Source organism: Elephas maximus, chromosome 15 (assembly GCF_024166365.1).
Source record: "Elephas maximus indicus isolate mEleMax1 chromosome 15, mEleMax1 primary haplotype, whole genome shotgun sequence".
Lineage (NCBI taxonomy): Eukaryota > Metazoa > Chordata > Mammalia > Proboscidea > Elephantidae > Elephas > Elephas maximus.
In genome coordinates, this window is record NC_064833.1 from 67,102,704 (window position 1) to 67,108,402 (window position 5,699).

Genomic DNA, 5,699 nt, shown 5'->3' on the forward strand with positions numbered 1-5,699 from the left:
GACGCATGAACCAGCTTAAGAAAATTGCCAATCCTCCACCAACTGCTTGTTATATTACTCTTAAATGTTTCTAAATAGGTCAGTTAGAATAACATCATGTGGGCCATAGTAAGTCAGAAGAAAATAAATGTCACTTTTAGCAAGTTGAATTCTTTCTCTAAATGTCTTTGCTTTGGTCCTTTTATTTTACCATCATTTTGCCTAAGGGTAAAAAACAAAATTGTCATGGTTTTGTAGTGGTCAGCAGTTTCAACGATTCACATTTCAACATGGCCCTGTGACAACTGTGGGTCTTTTCCAGGTGGTTTTTGGCACTAACTACATGGCTGGTCACACAATGTATTTTGCCTTGGAGACTGGAAGAATAATAACAATGACCCCATCCCTCGAAGAGTCACAGCTTCACTCTGGGAGAGGTTCAGAGCCAAAAGCCCTGAGACTCTGAACCCTAGGATGGTAAAGAGTTCCAGAGTCTTGGGTCACCTAGCCTTTCTCCTTCCTCCGTATTCAAACAACAAGATAATCCCTGGAAGTGTCCCAAATCAGCTCATCTGGCTGAGGCTGGACCTCATGGCAGAAGTGATCTCTAATAAGATTTTAGCCAAATGGGGTTTTGTGGATGGTTATGCACATCTGGAAATGCAACTGAAGGAAATTTGTCCACAATAAAAACTACAAAGGGCAGTTGATTTTTTTACCTGTATATGCTGTTCTATCTGTAAAAAAAAAAAAATTTTTTTTTTAATCTGTAATGCGATTGGGGAGAGAAAAATACCAGTGTTCATTTTTAAGATCACAAATAGAGAAAATTCAAAGGGGCACAGAGGAGCTGAACTGTGTTTTTTTTGTTTTTGTTTTTGTTTTTCTTTTGCTGAATTAAGATGGAGGTCCCTGGATGGAGCAAGTGGTTTGGGGTCGAACCTACCCAGTGCCTCAGTAGAAGAAAATCCTGGTGATCTGCTTCCGTAAAAGAGTACCACCAAGACAACCCTCTGAAATAGTTCTACTCTATAACACATAGGGTCCAATGAGTCAGAATCAACTTGACAGCAAATGGTTTCTTTGGGTTTTTAAAAATTATAATCATGTCTTTTTTCAATGTAGGAAACCAGCGGCCTCTAAGCATTCCTAAATCACTACCTCGAAATTTATGTTAACAATTGTTAAGTACCAATTTTCAGGGTATAAAATTCTTCTATTCTGTATTTTACATTTTTCCCCCCAAAATTTATTCATGCAAGGGCTGAACACGAGCCTGCAAAAGTAGTTAAAAACTGAGTAATGTAAAAAACCCAAACCCATTGACGTTCAGTCGATTCTGACTCATGGAGACCCTATAGCAAGTGAGCGCTATAGATCAGTCTCTATTTCACACGCCCTTATAGGAAAAATCAAAATCATTCACGTGGATTTTTTTTTAACTGATAGGCTATTCTTTAATAATTTGATAGCCAAAATGTTGAATATATATTGAGTATGCAATGCATTTACCAAGTCTCATTTCAATAGCAATTGGAAACCATCAGCAAATATTTATTGAGAACATTCTATGAATTGGAACTATGTGCTGGCCACTGAAGATTCACACACGGAAGACCCAGTCCTTTCCTTAAAGCCATTCAGAGTCTTGTAAAACAAAAGATACAAGGACAGAGTAGTCACAGAACAAGCAGAGTTCAATGAATGAAATAATAAAAGTGCCAACACAGTATTAGCAAAGATATGAGTGATAATTTCTCACTAGTACAATAAGGAAAGTGGAATTTTATCTGAATCTTGAGAGAAAAGTAATATTTCAGCAGGTGTGGGGTGTATTAACAGAAGAAATGAAGGTAAGAAGCTTTAAAGGAGCTGGAGTGTTCAGAGAATAGAAGGTAGAATGACCTGATTAGAAACTAAGGTGTATAGTGAAGGAGAGGGTGGGGATTGAGGCTGGAAAGTTATAGCAGGTCCACATTACAGAGAATTTAAATATTATGCTAAGAAATTTGAACTTTATTATCTTAATAAATGAGGACCCATTGAAGGTGTTTTTTCAACTGTGCTTTAAGTGAAAGTTTACAAATCAAGTCAGCCTCTCATACAAAAACTTATATACACCTTGCTATGTAACATAACACATAACACTAGCTGCTCTCCTCCTAATGAGACAGCACACTCCTCCTCTCCACCCTGTATTTCCCGTGTCCTTTCAACCAGCTCCTGAATCCTTCTGCCTTCTCATCTAGCTTCCAGACAGGAGCTGCCCACATAGTCTCATGTGTCTACTTGAGCCGAGAAGTTCACTCCTCATCAGTATCATTTTCTGTCTTACAGGCCAGTTCAATCCCTGTTAGAAGAGTTGGTTTCAGGAATGGTTCCAGTCTTGGGCTAATAGAGGGTCAGGGGGCCATGACTTCTGGAGTCCCTCCAGTCTCAGTCAGACCATTAAATCTGGCCTTAAGAGAATTTGAGGTCTGATCCTACTGTTCTCCCACTCCATCAGGGATTCTCTGTTGTGTTCCTTGTCAGGGCAGTCATCAGTGGTAGCCAGACACCATCTAGTTCTTCTGGTCTCAGGCCGATGTAGTCTCTGGGTTATGTGGCCCTTTCTGTCTCCTGGGCTTATATCTACCTTGTGTCTTTTGTGTTCTTCATTCTCCTTTGCTCCAGGTGGTTTGAGACCAATTGATGTATTTTAGGTGGCCACATCTTAGCATTTAAGACCCCAGATGCCACTCACAAAAGTGGGATTCAGAATGTATTCTTAATACATTTTGTTATGCCAGTTGACCCAGATGTCCCCTGAAACTATGGTCCCCAGACCACCATCCCTGCTAATCTGGCCTATGAAGCATTTGGTTATATTCAGGAAACTTCTTTGCTTTTGGTTTACTTCATATGTGCTGACTTCTCCTATATTGTGTGTTGTCTTTACCTTCACCTAAAATAGTTCTTGTCTACTACGTAATTAGTGAATACCCCCTCCCTTCCTGCCCACCCTCATAACCATCAAAGAATACTTTCTTATGTGTTTAAACATTTTCTTGCTTTCTTATAATAGTGGTATCATACAATATTTGTCCTTCTGCAACTGAGTAATTACACTCAGCGTAATGCCTTCCAGATTCCTCCACGTTATGAGATGTTTCATGAATTCATCATTGTTCTTTATCTTTGCATAGAATTCCATTGTGTGAATATACCACAATTTTTTTTATCCCTTTATCCATTGAGGGGAACCTTGGTTGTTTCCAACTTTTTGCTATTGTAAACAGTGCTGCAATGAACATCGGTGTGCACGTATCTATTTGTGTGAAGGCTCTTATTTCTCTAGGATATATTCCAAGGAGTAAGATTGCTGGATCGTATTGTAGTTATATTTTCAGCTTTTTAAGGAAGCACCAAATGGATTTCCAAAGTGGTTGTACAATTTTACCTTCCCACCAGTGGTGTATAAGTGTTCCAGTGTCTCCACAGCCTCTCCAAAACTTAGTATTTTGTGTTTTTTGGATTAATGCCAGCCTTATTGTGGTGAGATGGTATCTTGTTATAGTTTGGATTTGCATTTCTCTAATGATAGTGAGCATTTCCTCATGTATCTGTTAGCGGCCTGAATGTCTTCTTTGGTGAAGTGCCTGTTCATATTCTTTGCCCATTTTTTGATTGGCGTATTTGTCTTTTTGTTGTTGAGTTTTTGCAGTGTTGTGTAGATTTTAGAGATCAGATGCTGATTGGATTTGACGTAGGCAAAAACTGTCTCCCAGTCTGTAGGTAGTTTTTTTACTCTTTTGGGGAAGTCTTTTGATAAGCATAAGTGTTTGATTTTTAGGAGCTCCCAGTTATCTAGTTTCTTTTCTGGTATTTGTGCACCATTAGTAATGTTTTATATACTGTTTATGCCATGTATTAGGGTTCCTAGCATTGTCCCTACGTTTTCTTCCATGATCTGTATTGTTTTAGATTTTATGTTTAGGTCTTTGATCCATTTTGAGCTAGTTTTTGTGTATGGTGTGAGGTATGGGTCTTGTTTAATTTTTTTGCAAATGGATATCCAGTTATGCCAGCACCATTTGTTAGACTGTCTTCTCCCAGTTTAACAGACTTTGGGGCTTTGTCAAACAGCAGCTGCTCATATGTGGATGGATTTATGTCTGGATTCTCAATTCAGTTCCATTGGTCTATGTATCTCTTCTTGCACCAGTACCAGGCTGTTTTGACTACTGTGGTAGTATAATAGCTTCTAAAATCAGGTAGTGAGAGGCCTCCCACTCTGTTCTTCTTTTTCAGTAATGCTTTAGTTATCCAGGCCCTCTTCCCCTTCCATATGGAGTTGATAATTTGTTTCTCCAGCTCATCAAAAAATGTCATTGGAATTTGGATTGGGATTGCATTGGATCTATAGATTGCTTTGGGTAGAATAAACATTTTCACAATGTTGAGTTTTCCTATCCATGAGCTAGGTATGTTTTTCCACTTATGTAGGTCTCTTTCGATTTCTTGCAGTAGTGTCTTGTAGTTTTCTTTGTATAGGTCTGTTACATCTCTGGTTGGATTTATTTGTAAGTATTTTATCTTCTTGGGGACTATTGTAAACGGTATTGATTTGGTGATTTCCTCTTTGATGTTCTCTTTGTTGGTGTAGCGGAAATCCAACTGATTTATGTACATTTGTCTTGTATCCTGATACTCTGCTAAACTCTTCTATTAGTTTTAGTAGTTTTCTTGAGAATTCTTTAGGCTTTTCTGTGTATAAGATCATGTCATCGGCAAATAGAGATATTTTTACTTCTTCGACTCAAGAGCACTGGGATTTTTTTGTCCTTGCCAATTTAGATGACTTATTTCATTAAGTAGCCTAATTTCTTTGGCTAGGACCTCCAGCACAATGTTGAATAAGAGTGGTGTAAAGGACGACCTTGTCTGGTTCCTGTTCTTAAGGGGAATGTTTTCAGAATCTCTCCATTTAGAATGATGTTGGCTGTTGGCTTTGTATAAATGCCCTTTATTATGTTGAGGAGTTCCCTTCTATTCCTATTTTGCTTAGAGTTTTTATCACGAATGGGTGTTGGGCTTTGTTAAACACCTTTCTGCATCAATTGATAAGATCATGTGGTTTTTGTCTTTGGTTTTATTTATATGATGGATTACATTGTTTGTTTTTCTAATGTTAAACCATCTCTGCTTACCTGGTATAAACCCCACTTGGTCATGGTGAATTATTTTTTGATATGTTGTTGAAAAATATGGAACACTTCATCAATTTTTGTGTCATCCTTACACAGGGGCCATGCTAATCTTCTCTGTATTGTTTGAATTTTTGTATATGTGCTGCCAAAAAAGAGCACACCATTGAAGGTTTTGAGCAAGGAAATGGCATAATGACAATTGTGTTAAAGGAAGGTAGCTTTTATGTCAACCTGAAGGGTGAATTGAGAAGGATAGAGACGAGACAGGCAAGTAGGCAGCTTAAAGGATCATTGAAATAGTCCAGGTGACAGACATAAATGACTGAACCAGGATAGTAAAAGTGTGGCTGTCAAAAGGGACAAACTCTAAAAAGTCTTAGTTGAAGATAAAGCTGATTGAACAAAAAGGTATATGAATGAACAAAATAAGACAAAGAATATATAAGGGAGCAGTATAGTGGAAAGACTGTACTTCTTAAAGAAAATTCAGGAAGAGAAGCCAATTAGGGCTCCCAGAACCCCAGTGCCATC

At 38.1% G+C, this 5,699-nt stretch overlaps 1 non-coding gene across 1 annotated transcript; it reads right to left on the reverse strand.

The window, feature by feature from the left end:
* Positions 1 to 5,219: 5,219 nt before the first annotated feature.
* On the reverse strand, positions 5,220 to 5,327 carry LOC126059126 (U6 spliceosomal RNA). The gene has a single exon (XR_007513383.1). It is a non-coding gene; the product is annotated as a U6 spliceosomal RNA (small nuclear RNA).
* Positions 5,328 to 5,699: the final 372 nt, after the last annotated feature.